The sequence below is a fragment of the Homalodisca vitripennis genome, chromosome 1 (genome assembly GCF_021130785.1).
Source record: "Homalodisca vitripennis isolate AUS2020 chromosome 1, UT_GWSS_2.1, whole genome shotgun sequence".
Lineage (NCBI taxonomy): Eukaryota > Metazoa > Arthropoda > Insecta > Hemiptera > Cicadellidae > Homalodisca > Homalodisca vitripennis.
Genome location: NC_060207.1, coordinates 157982502 through 157995772, shown reverse-complemented (window position 1 = coordinate 157995772; position 13271 = coordinate 157982502). Strand labels below are relative to the sequence as shown.

The 13271-nt window shown below is 40.3% G+C and overlaps 1 protein-coding gene across 6 annotated transcripts in view; it reads left to right on the top strand.

The window, feature by feature from the left end:
* Window positions 1-13271, top strand: part of LOC124374788 (phenoloxidase-activating factor 2-like) — a 150670-nt gene that overhangs the window by 101562 nt on the left and 35837 nt on the right. Inside the window, exon 1 of one of the 6 annotated variants that reach the window (XM_046832941.1) lies at window positions 11727-11918. The exons of 1 other annotated variant lie outside the window; for it this stretch is intronic. The gene's annotated coding sequence lies outside the window, so the exon portion shown is untranslated. Of the gene's footprint in view, window positions 1-11726; window positions 11919-11940; window positions 12077-12288; window positions 12519-12547; window positions 12625-13271 lie in introns of those variants that run through there. 4 more of the 6 variants (XM_046832957.1, XM_046832947.1, XM_046832967.1 and 1 more) reach the window with 4 other exon arrangements.

Below are 13271 nucleotides of genomic sequence, written 5' to 3'. Positions count from 1 at the left end.
CGGCACCACCAAGGTGTCGCTCAAGACCGAAGGGGGATCCGAATCCAACCATCTAACCAATGGTTGGGCTCGGATAAACGCTTACTTAGCGTCCTGCTTGAGGTGGCCCTGCTTTCGACAAAACCCCAGGATCTAGGGTAGTGCCCCGATTGTGCACTCTGCGCGGTGACGGCCCTCGGCGCCGCGCAGTAGTGGTGCCAGTCCGGGCCCGCCTGGAATCGCACCACACAAAAACTTGTTTTTGACTGAGGGCACCCCAATCCTACGGTGTGAGGCGACCCGTGCCTAAGGGATGCATGGCGTAGGGGTTGTGCGTCGTAAACGGAGCCCTTGGGGGTTAGGCGCCCCCCAAGCGTAAATAGCCTTACCTGGTCATGCGGGGCTCTGGCTGGGTGGACCGTTTATTTCCTCGGTACTCGTGGGACCTTTATGGATTCTAATAACAAACAAAAAATAATACCAACAGATTTCGATCTGGAAAAACTGCAACAAGCAGTTGCATCCGGCAACCAGGCCTTGGATGTATCTGCCTGTTCCTCTAGCGCCGCCACCATCGACGACGATCTAGTATTCGATGATGCAAGCGAAAAGGTTGAGTCCATGGACACAGACACTGGAGCATGTGTAATGGACTACAACCTTAAGCTCCCCTTTAAACTGCGCAAGCGTTGGGCGATGGAGGAGAAGAAGGCCGATGGCACCTGGCTTCCGGACAGTCAATGGAGGAGGCAAACGGGCAAAATGTCGGCCAACGAGAGAAGAAAGGCAAAGAAGCAGAGGGAGGCAGCACCGGAGGCAACTGCAGGTGCGGTCTCTACTCCTAGAGGGAAGAGAGGGGGCTCGGGCAGTTCTTCGGCGGAAAAACCCCTGCCGAAGAGGCGCCCGAGCGCACCTCCTGAGCAAGCAGAGCGTGCGAGGAGCACCAATCCCTCAACGGAGGAGGGATTGGGAGAAACATTCAGGAAGGTTCTGACGGGACATAAGCTTGTCTTGGTCCCTGCGAACTTTCCTGAGAGGCGCCTCTCTGAGGAGGAGGCTATGGAGCTGCGGGGGCGCATTCTCGACGAGGTACTCTCAGCAGAGGGTGTGTGCCTGCAGTTTAAGAGGTGCTTCCCGAAAAGGGGGGCTCTCGTCATGCTGTGCGGCAGCGTCGAGACCAGAGATTGGCTGTGGGGTCTGGCTCCGGGGCTGTGGATCGGTGGCCCTGGAGGGATAGGGGTGATCTGTGGGGACTATAAAGACCTCATGAGATCTACCAAGGTTGGTCCCATGGCCGAGAAGGACTCTGCGACTATTCTCGGTGCTATAAAGAAGCAGAATGCTGGGATCTCTGTGTCGGACTGGAGGGTTGTCGGAGATGTCCACACGAGAGATTCCAGAACACTAGTGATCATGGTGATCATGGTAGATGAATAATCTTCAGCCACTCTTAAGGGGAGGGGCTGGAGGGTGTTCATTGGTGTGGAGCAGGTCCAGCTGAGGGCGCGGGGTGGGGCGGCTGATCATGGGGATCAAGGTCCTTCAGATCAACCTGCATCACAATAAAGCTGCCTCGGCTGTATTCTGCAGACGCTTCCTGTCGGAAGATTTTCATGTGGCTCTGATACAGGAACCTTGGATCAGCAAGGGAAAAATATCAGGGCTTTCAATGACAGGGGTGAAAATTGTTAGTGCCCAGGTTGAAAATGCCAGGGCATGTATTGTTGTAAGCAACAAGGTGGACAGCATTCCTGTTCTGGAATTTTGTTGCAGGGATCTCGCCACAGTCAGGCTGATGGTGGCTGGGACTGGACGAGCCCTGCTGGTTGCATCATCATATCTACCGTATGATAATGCGGAGTCCACGCCCTCCAGGGAACTGGCTGCCTTGGTGGACCATGTTGGGAGGAGTGGATCGGAACTGGCGGTGGGATGCGACGCCAACTCGCACAACAAGGCGTTGGGCAGCACCAACACTAATAACAGAGGTAAGTTACTTCTAGAATACATAATGTCCCGTAGTCTAATGATTGCAAATGTGGGAAATGTGCCCACGTTTCGCACGAGGACACGAAGGGAGGTGTTCGATGTGACCATGATGTCGGAGGGTATGGCTGGTCGGATGCATGGCTGGCATGTGTGTGACGAGCCTTCCCTCTCTGATCATGCTCACATCTGTTTTAAGATCGGTGAACAGATGCTGGAAAAAGTTCAGTATAGGAATCCGAGAAACACAAACTGGGTATCATACAAGGAAAACCTCAGGGCACAGATAGATTCTGATTCCACTAATGGGAAACGGATTCACAGCGCGGCGCAGCTTGACGAATCTGCCGACAGTCTTACCTCTGCGATTGTGGGCTCCTTCGATCTCAGCTGCCCGGTTATCAATAGAAATAGATCAAAGGTAGCCTGGTGGAGCTCTGAACTGGCCTCTTTGAGGAAGAGGGTCAGGGCTCTATTCAGGAGAGCCAAAACTTGGGGCACTTGGGACACCTACCACGAGGCTCTTGCACTGTACAACCGCAAGGTTCGTACGGCTAAGAGGTTAGCCTGGAAGAAGCTCTGCACCGATATTGACAGTGTGCAGGGCTGTGCAAGGCTACAAAAGCTATTAGCAAAGAATCCCATCTCGCCGCTTGATAGTCTCAAGGATGATCAAGGTGTTTACATTACTGATCCGGAAGGAGTTCTAAAAGTTATGATGGGAACACACTTCCCGGACTGTATTGTTCACGAGGGTAATCAACCACCCGACAGTGAGGGGAGACATGCGGGCCACGCCACCCATTTGCAGTGGAGTCTGGCGCACTTAATTTGTGGCCTTCAGAAGGATTGAATGGGCTATCAACTACTTCAGTTCTTACAAAGCTCCTGGGGGTGACGGGGTGAGACCGGTTTGCTTGCAGCGGGGGTTGGATATTCTCCTTCCCCAGCTGTGCAGACTGTTCAGAGCCTCCGTGGCTCTCAGGTACACCCCACTATCCTGGAGAGTGTCCAGAGTGGTGTTCATACCGAAGCAGGGGAGGGCGGGCATGGATCGGCCGAAGTCTTTCAGGCCGATATGCCTGTCCTCCTTCCTTCTCAAAACCATGGAGAAAATGGTTGCCAGGTTTGTTTGGGAGGGAGCTCTTTTGGAGCGACCATTACACCTAACCAGCATGCCTACACTCCAGGAAGGTCATACGACTCGGCCCTGCATCAATTGGTATGCAGGATTGAAAAGACGCTAGCGGCAAAAGAGGTAGCCATAGGAGTCTTTTTAGACATTGAAGGAGCCTTTGACAATACAGCCACTCAGGCGATTATCAATGCGGTCTCAAGACGTGGTGTTGATGGTCACGTGTGTAACTGGATAGGGGCCTTGCTCACGGACAGGGTTGTTGTTACAACCCTCATGGGAGCAAGTGTTAGTGCGAAGACTACGAGGGGCTGTCCGCAGGGCGGCGTCCTCTCCTCTTCTGTAGAACCTGGATGTGGATGACCTGCTAAATTCTTTGAATAGCAGCGGTGTCTTTGCACAAGGGTACGCAGATGATATTGTGATTCTTGTAGAGTGGAAAGTTCAACACAGCAACCACGGAACTGACCAATGCTGCTCTGAACATGGTGGGAAATTGGCGTGATGAGGTTGGCCTCACTGTCAACTCCACCAAGGCTGCTGTGGTTGCCTTTACCAGGAGGGGACAGATGGAGGGCATTGGTCCCTTTCTATTCAAAGGCTCACCCGTTGAGCTGAATTCTGAGGTCAAGTATCAGAATTAGGGCGTGATTCTAGATAGGGTTCTAAACTGGGGACCTCATCTAGAAAGGGTCATTGCCAGGGGGAAGTGGTCTCTAATGCAATGCAGACGTGTGATAGGTGGGCCCTGGGGACTGAAGCCGAGGCTCTTGTACTGGCTTTATGTTTCCGTGGTCAGACCTGCACTAATGTACGAAGCTGTCGTATGGTGGCCAAAAACGGAGGCCAAAACGGTGGTTGCTTGTCTGGCGGGTATCCAAAGGATGGCCTGCCTTGCTATCACTGGGGCCTTTCCTAGTGCGCCAGGAGCGGCACTGGATTGTTGTCTTAATCTCGCCTCCCTGGACATTGTCATTCAGGCTATTGCCAGGAGGGGTGCCTACTGTCTTCAGCAGATGGGACTCTGGTCGGGCTGCAGCGGTGGGCACTGCAGAATTAGCACTCTGATACAGGAGGATGTTCTGCACATGATCTCTGATCAGATGCCACAAACATTTTCCTTTGACAAACCCTTCAGGATTATTTTACCCTCAAGGGATGATTGGTCAGAGGGAAAGAAACCTCTTCCACCAGCGGAGCTCGAATGGTTCACAGACGGCTCTAAAACAAAAAGCGGCACAGGCGCTGGAATTCTGGGAGTGAGACCTAGTAGGGAGCTGGTGGTCCCTATGGGTCCGTATCCGACAGCCTTTCAAGCGGAGGTCGCAGCTATTATGGAATGTGCTCGTGAGAATCTTCGTCTGCGATATAGTAGCAAGAAGCTTTTAATCAATTTTTTTAGGAGCTTATAAAAAAATCAAAGTTTTATTGAAATTTTCTTTGAGCTAAAAAATATTTTTGTAATAAAAGGAACCTCTCCACAGGCACTTGCCTCTAGAGGCCCTAGTTATTTTTGAAAATATTTCTTTTAATTTACGAGTGTTTTTGTTTTAATTTTATTTACAAGAATGTTACATTTTTATTTAAGTTTGCTCATTAGGTTTGTACATTGTGTATACATTTGGTTGTTTAGGTTACTTTATTGATGTATTACATTGTGTATACCAATGTATATAATGTGTTATTGTAATATTTTCAAAAATAAATTCTATTATATTCTATTCTAAAGATGATTAATATTTTCACGGAGAGTCAGGTAGCGCTGATGGCGCTGGATTCTTGCGTGATCAAATCCAAACTGGTTTGGGATTGCTATCAGGCCGTTTCCTCCCTTGCCAGAATCAACAATGTAACAGTTTGTTGGATTTCTGGTCATGAGGGGATTCTTGGGAACGAAAGAGCTGATGCCCTGGCCAACCAGGGCTCAGCGACAATTATGACGGGCCCTCAACCGTTCTGCGGTGTTCCAAGGTGTGAATCCTCTAGGGTTGTCTCGAAATGGATTCGCGTGGAGCATGAGAGAAGGTGGAGGTTGCATCCGGGTTTGAGAGTGAGTAGAATGGTATTACAGTCACCTTCCTCCAAGGTGGCCTCGGACCTTCTCTCATTAAACAGATCATTGTCTTCCAAGGTCATTGGTCTCATTACGGGGCATGGTCACCTGAGGAAGCATCTTCACAGAGTCGGCATCTTTCAGGAGGACCCGCTCTGTGGAAGGTGTAATGAGCAGGAGGAGACTGCTGAGCACCTGCTCTTTGATTGCCCTGCAATAGCAAGAGAGCGGTATGCCATCTTTGGTAGTTTGGACAGGGGTGGTGAATTTTCCCAGGAGGACTTGATAGGTTGTTTTCGGCGGTTTGTTGAACTGCTGAAGTTGTAGACTGGTGGGCCTCATGGTGTGTTTCCGGGGTGCGCAAAAAGCCCTTGAGGCTTAAGTGCATGGCAGTAGGCCGCCCCAAGGGAAAAAAAGAACAATAGTAAAAATATTTTCAAATTAAAACTACATCTTAAGTACGGTACTAGAATCATTAAGACCATTTCAATAAGCTTACTAAGTTATTTATTTACACAATCTGACAGACACATGTAAGATGTATTAATGTAAACAGATGTTTAGACTAAGAGTGAGGAAGACAGAGGATCATTATCACTTTGCAGGTTACAACATGTTTTCCCAACCTAGACCTAATAATCAAGCTGGAGGAATTTTATCTCCATAACTTTTCAATACATTAATTATATAGACAGGGCCGGCCCTAGCTAATTTTATAGTGTAAGCAAACAGTAGTTTTGGCGCCCCCCCCCCCCCGATAAACCGTCATACACTACACCGTAGAACGGTAAATGTCACATACCTTGTACCTAAATAGTAAACAAAGGGGAACAAATTAGGAGAAAAAAAAATAGCTGACAAACTCAGAGTTTATGTTTATTTACCAGTGTTCATTTACAAATACAGTGACACATTGTAGACTACAATTACGATACATTACATTATTAAGTTTAAGTTATGTGATGTATGATGGAAAACACAAAATCGTCTACAATCAATATTGTGTGTACAAGTCATTGTTAAACGTCAGGTTGTATTACAGACAATTCAAATTAAAAAATAATAGCCTAATAATTACAATTAAGATACTCAATGTTGCAATTAAAAAGGAATTCGTCTGGCTTTTAATTTTGCAGTAGAATGTCCGTTTCCATTTCATTTAGGGCATGCATTTTCAATCGCCAAGGTTGCTAGACCACTTAAGTGTTCTTGGCTCAAATTTGATCGTAGGTAAGTTTTTATCAGTTTTAATTTGGAAAAACTTCTTTCGCCACTGGCCACGGATACTGGCAGCGTTAACAAGATTCTCTCAATGCTACAAAAGTATTTGGAAAAGTATCCACATAACCACGTTTGGTTATAAAAGACAACGCTCCAGCTGGGTGACTTGTAGGGGGCAGCATTGGTCCAAAGATTTGAAGCTCATCAAACAGCTCATCTCCGTTAATGTCATATTCTTTTGGTTTGTCATCTCCATCACCACCGCTCAAAAACTGTTTCAAGGTGTTAGCAGGCTTTCTTTAACTCTGATTCACTCCATGCTTTTCCTAAGCTAGCAATATCATAGAGAAATTTAAAACCTTCACTATGGTTTTCCATCAGTTCAAATCTCTCCTTTAAACGAGGATATTGCTCTATCAAGCACAACAAAGAAGAAATTTACTTTAAACAAATCTTTAACCAGAACTTGCAGCTTCATCTTCACTCTCGTAAGAAAATTGTTTTTTAACTCTTCTTGGTCTAACTGTTTTTTCTTGTTCAAAGTCCACCTGCAACATCAATTTTTTCTGCAAGTTCCTTTGCATCAGTAATAACGCTGTTTAGTCCTTCTTCAGATCTCATAGTTTCCAAAAATGATTTTACACTCTTAAGAAGATCTATTGAACTTTGAAGATCATTTGTGACCTTTTGCAACAGTTTACTAACCATGTTTTGTTTTATACAGGATCTCATGCCCAAGTTACAATACAACACAGAAACTTGAAGCTTTGCAGTTTTTTTTACTAGTCCTACGGCAGTATGTCTACCAAATGCATCAAGGTTCTTGTCTTGAGAAGCTTCTTATAATGCATCATATACTTCTTCAATATGGTACCTCAAGGGTAATAATGCCTCAATTCTACTTTTCCCACCTAGTGTTGCAGAGTGGTTTGACTGTTAGACTCGAAACGTTTTTCAGCAAAATACTCCATCTTTGAGTAGAACTAGAAAAAAAGTTATATATTTCTTGTATGGTGCTGAAACAGTCTACTGCACTATTGCAAGACAGAGCTGCGTCGTTAATTACCAAGTCAGGAGTGGTTTCCACATGGAACATAAAATGCTCTAGGATTTAGATCAAGGATCCTCTTCTGAACTCCAACATGCTTTCCCTTCATTGCCGAACCATTATCATAGCCCTGACCCCTCATGTTTTTTTAAAGGAATTCCTCGTTCCTTTAGTTCTTTCAATAATGCTTCTGTGAGACCTTCACCTGATGAATCTTTAATAGGAATGAAACCTAAAAAATGTTCTTTAATTACCACATCTTCATTTTTCAGTAATCTTCACAAATCTTATCACAAACGTCATTTGCATCAGTATGGCTAACGTCAGGAGTGCAGTCTAATATTATCGAATAATATGTGGCTTGCTGTAGGACTTGCAAGATTTTATCTTGGATCTTGGCTGACAAGAACAGAAATGAACTCGCTCTAGATATTTTTGCTCAAATAATGAACGTGTGTTTCTTTGATTTGATCCTTCTCACATGTTCAGCCATAAAAACATCAAAACTTTGCTATGTGTTCTACCAATTTTAAAAAGTTTCCGTTGTTTACGTTCAAAAAGAACATCCTTTTTCCCTCGAAAGGCCAACCCCTGTGTCCCCAAAAAACTGTACTATACACAGTAATCGTTTCAGGACTTGGTGCCAATTGTTCAGTTTCAGCATGGATAAGTCTTTCATGTTCTTCATCAATAGTTTTGTTTAATCGTAAACGTACAGAGAGCTCACGCCAAAACGTACAGTTTTTAACATGAGCAGAGGATTTCTCGTGACTGGTCAAAGTCTTGTGTAGGTTTTTGCCAGTCAGAATACCCTTGGTCACTAGCAAGAAGAGAATTCGTGTTTCCAAACAGTTTGCAAGGAAAACAAAATGCTGCATTTTTTCGATATTGAGTATAGTACCCAATTTCTGTGAACTTGTTCTCCGTTGTGTAATGATTTGAAGAAAATCTCCTACCTTTACTGTCCGCAGGAAACTCTTTGTCAGTGACTTGCTGAGGCCCTCGTTCAACAAGCACTTTCCGTACCTCGTCATTTATTTTGGGTGGGCCACTTCCCACAATCATTTGAAATCACAGGTAATGTGTTTGTGTCCTTGTTTCGGTTCTGGAAGACAAAACAAAACATTATAGTTGGCATCGTGGTGTAATCGCAAGAGATGTATGATGTGTGATAACTCTGTTAAATTACCCTTTTCAGGATTTCAAATATTTAATGCAATATTTATATCTATATTTTATTATAGTCTATAATAAATAGGCCTTCCTATTTAGGTTTAACTAAAATATAGTAAACATTTTTTAAAACATCTTTACACCTATCTATGTTATGGTGGTATAAAATAAAAATTGGTTTAAATAAAAGTCAAATAAGGGCTTGAACATTTGTGTGTTTTTTTGTTTGCGGCCACCATATTGAAACGGTAGGCCTAATCATATCATATTCATGATTAATACTCCAACTAAGTTGGCCGAGGTTATTGCTGGACCCTATTTATCCAAAAAATGCTAAGTAAGTTAAATAAGTCAACTTACAATTTCAATGACTTTGTTGACTATGCGTAACAACAGACGTAGATGAAGATGACGATGACATCACTGTATCAACTAATAAATCATCATCCACAACTTTGGTGGCGGCTACAGAAATCGTCACAATCAATATTTGATGGTGGAAATGGTGTTTCTGTAGCTAGATAACTATGGAATTGACTGGTTGACGGTCCAGGCAGAACCTCAGATTCAGTTATTGGTAAATTATTGTCAACATCATGATCTAATTCGGTTGTCTCTACGCTTATTGATGCACTCGCACATAATGGTGGATTTGTTAAAAACCTTTGCAGTGCTTTACACTGCTTTTCATCTTCTTTAGATTGCTGCAACTTTCTTTTGTGGTTAAATGCTCCAGATGTTTTTTTCTTGCTCGACATTTCGTGTTAATTAAAAACGGCATTAATTTTACAACTTACTACAGTACAACGCACATCAATGTAATTATATAAAATAGTAAGACAGACAGCTGTCACGGCGAGGGTGCTTGCGAAAGCGGCGCTAACAGTGACCGTAAACGTAACTGCGAGACTCAGACTGCGAACAGAAATAGACATATGAGTCATGCGGACGGTTCCATGTCACTCGCTTAAGGGGTGGGGCGTGTGTATCGGGTAGCGGTGCATTAGTCAGTGCAGGGCGCACGTGCACAGCGCCCCCACGGCGCCCCTCTCCTCGCGGCGCCACCCGCGCGGCCGCGTAGTTCGCGTATATCACGGGCCGCCCCTGTATATAGACACTTAATATTAATCAGTGGTGTAGCTAAGGAGAGATGAGGGGGATAGAAACCCCCCAAAGCCCTAAAATATGTATAAGAGCAATCCAACTTGTTTGAGTCAATGTTTAACTTTGAATTATAACTATCTAATTTAATTAAATGTATTGAGATTCATTCCAGTGGTGTGATGCCCTCTTCAATTGGATTTACCCCTCCCCCCACTTCACCAAAGCCAAGTTATGTCACTGTACACAATAATGAACTCTTCAGATATACTCCAAGTACCAATTAATTTGTCCTCATTGTATTTCCCCCCGAAAATAATAACAAATCTGTATCAACCTATAATAAAAAAATAACAAAAGACATAGTTTTGGATGTAAGGCTTCATTTCAAAATTTCAACTGTTCCTTGAGCCTGAATGAGGTTCAACAAATAGGACTTATCAGCAAAACTAGTGTATTTTCAACGATCTAATGAAGATAATAAGGTTGCAGGAAAAACTAGCTGGTATAGTGACACTAAAGTAATGTATTAATATTATTATTGTCAAATACAACTATCATGTTAATCTACTATTAAAGCAAAAAATATTAATTAATATTAACATTGTAATAATTAAATTGAAAGAAATATTTGGCTTTGGCATACACAGTAATGGTGTGAAGCTAAGAAGAGAGGAGAAGCTAGCAAATACTTGAATTAGTAAGTGTTAATAGAAATTGCAAAATAAGGTATAATAAAATGTATGGGAAATAGTTTGTGCCAGTTATGTCACATAACTGTATATCCTGCAGATTAAAACATAATTTTTAATGAATTTAATGTTCCTAAAATTCAATAAAAAGTTTAAAATAAACTTAAGTTCATCTGACCACTATGTTCTATCCTGCTATATTGCTAAAATTAGCCTATTGTTTAAAAAAATTCATAACTCATTAATTTAAGTGTTTGTATCGCAATTCTTATGGTTGTTTGTTTTTAGAACAAATAAAAGACAATTGATTTGTCAGTTTGGTTGTAGACTTAAATTTGAGTAAGGTGTATGTAAAATTATATTTTTCAATCTATCTCAATATTATAAAAATAGCATAGACATAGTGTTAGTTTATATTTAATAAAATAGTAAGTGATTATAAACAATTTAAATAAAACAAAAGTTCAGTACTTAATTTTATCAGTCCAGATTAACAATATAATTATTAAAAAATGGATATGTTGTTTTTATCTTCTTTTTTTAGTTACATTATACATAATATTAACTGGTTATATCTTGTACATAGTATATGTCAGATTATATATACTGAATTTTCTGCCTTTGCTTGTAATAGATTCTAAATTTGTGTGCTTTTTTACAGTCATGTAACAGATTTACTTTAATTCATTGTATTTTCATACCAAACTTCTGATTTGGAGTGGATTGAATCAGATGAAGTATTGTTAATAAGATATGGTTTAATTTAACTGATTTCTTGGATGTAATGGATTTTTAAGGCCAAATTGAGGAAACAGAAAAATATTTAAGATTATAGTAATAAATGTTATATAATAGCATTTTGTTAAATTTGCCCATTTTGTTAAAGGCTTATTTCAATCCTGGACACTATACAGAATTATCTTTAATAAATATCTCAAACCCGATATTGTACACCAATTTAAAACTTCATGCTATATTATATACAACATTAGTGGTAATTAATTTAAGATATCTGTTGTTGTTACCATATGCATATGGACTAATTAATCGGTAATACTTTATTAATCTTGTTTATGCAATTAATTACTGATATCAGTCTGTTTGGTAAATTTACATAAACTTTACACATTGTTCATTAATAAAATGTAGGTTATTCTAATAGTAGTTTCAAGAAAACAATTTAATTTGAGTTAAAATATGATTAATTTTAACTTTTAACACTTAAAAAGAATTTCTTTTTTAATAAGGAAACAAATTTAATGCTGCAATAACCAGTGTATGGTCTAGTGATGTAGAGGACTTTCCTGAACAGGTTGCAGTGCAAGAGTCTGGGTCATGTGAAGAAAGGGCTTAGGAATGCCCAGTTTTCCTGCTCTTGTAGTTTTGGGTTTTGCCACATGCGTAGAGCAGGTCACAACAGTTCACAGTTGTGATCACTTCAGTTACAGATAACCTCTGATTACCAACTGAGGTTGGCTCTATCTGTTTGTTCATTGGTTCAAGATTTATGTTAGTTTCACAGGATCAAATGTAAGTCTTTTATTATTTATTTCTTATATCTCATTGTGTGCAGTTGTATGTTTAGTATAAAGTGGATTATTATAATAAGAATGTGTATTCAACGCAGTATCCCTTAAATGTATGTTTGGTAATAAACTTTGAGGTTATTATTTTGATGAGCTAAAAATGTATGTACTACACAATATAATAATGGTTTTTTAAATATATAACGAAGTTTTGTGATCATGACATGACGAAGATTCTTGATAAGATAAAATTAAATATCCATAATAAAAAAATATTTTCAATGCATTATTTAATTCTTTTTTGATTAACACAGTTACCTCTTTGATTATCTGTATGTACAATATATACTGTTATAAACAATAATAAAGGACAGATATATTTTTTATTGCTACTTTGTAAAGGAAAAAAACATAATTTGTTATAATTATGTAAGTAAACTCTTGAAGATTAGTTACAAGAAATGTTTTATACATAAGAATTAATAACCAAACAATTAATGGTCCAATAAGAAACCAAATTAATACTTTCTGTGCTCTCTTAAATTGTCATTGAAGGCTTTCTGAAGGAATTTAAAACTGGTTTTACTGTTATTATCTAGCCAAGGTCAGTATATTTCGGTTCTTTTCATCTCAGTAAAATTCAGGTTCTCTCTCTTGAGTTTTAAAAAACCTTTTTCCTTGTTTGGAATAGTGAAACAAGCTGATTATTTGTGAGTGGTTATTAAGTTAATTTTATTTTTCTGATCAAAATCTATATACTTGTATAAGAAAAATTAGGAAACTTTAATTATTGATAACAACATACCTACATAGGTACCCAGTTTGAAGGTTGTACAAATTTCCATCAAAATTTTATCGTACTTATAAATTTGTTCAATCAGGCAATAAGTGGTGGCATTTATAAAAATTTCAATTTGTTATAAATTACATATGTACTTGGGGTGGTTTAGATTGGACAGGTAACCTATTCAAATAGCACATATTTGGTCCCAATACAAAATTGGTCTCATGAGATTCATATAGAGACAGTTTGATCAATTTTCGGCTCCATAAACACTTAAAAATTTTGTTGCATTATTTGTTAGATGGTTATGCTTGGTTAGATAAAAATACATTTGTAACATTTTATGCTACTCAATGCCATTAAAGTATCTTTTTATTCTACAATTTAAAATTTTTCAACATATAATGGGTCTATATGGGTATATCCTCTGTCTATTTTGAGTTACACATTTTTATATTTTTGCCCCATATGAGTATGTAGGCATTTTTTATTTAATTTCAAGATAAATTTGTATCTACTTATATAGTATTGTATCTACTTTCTTATATTCATTATGATCTATACTTTCTCCAT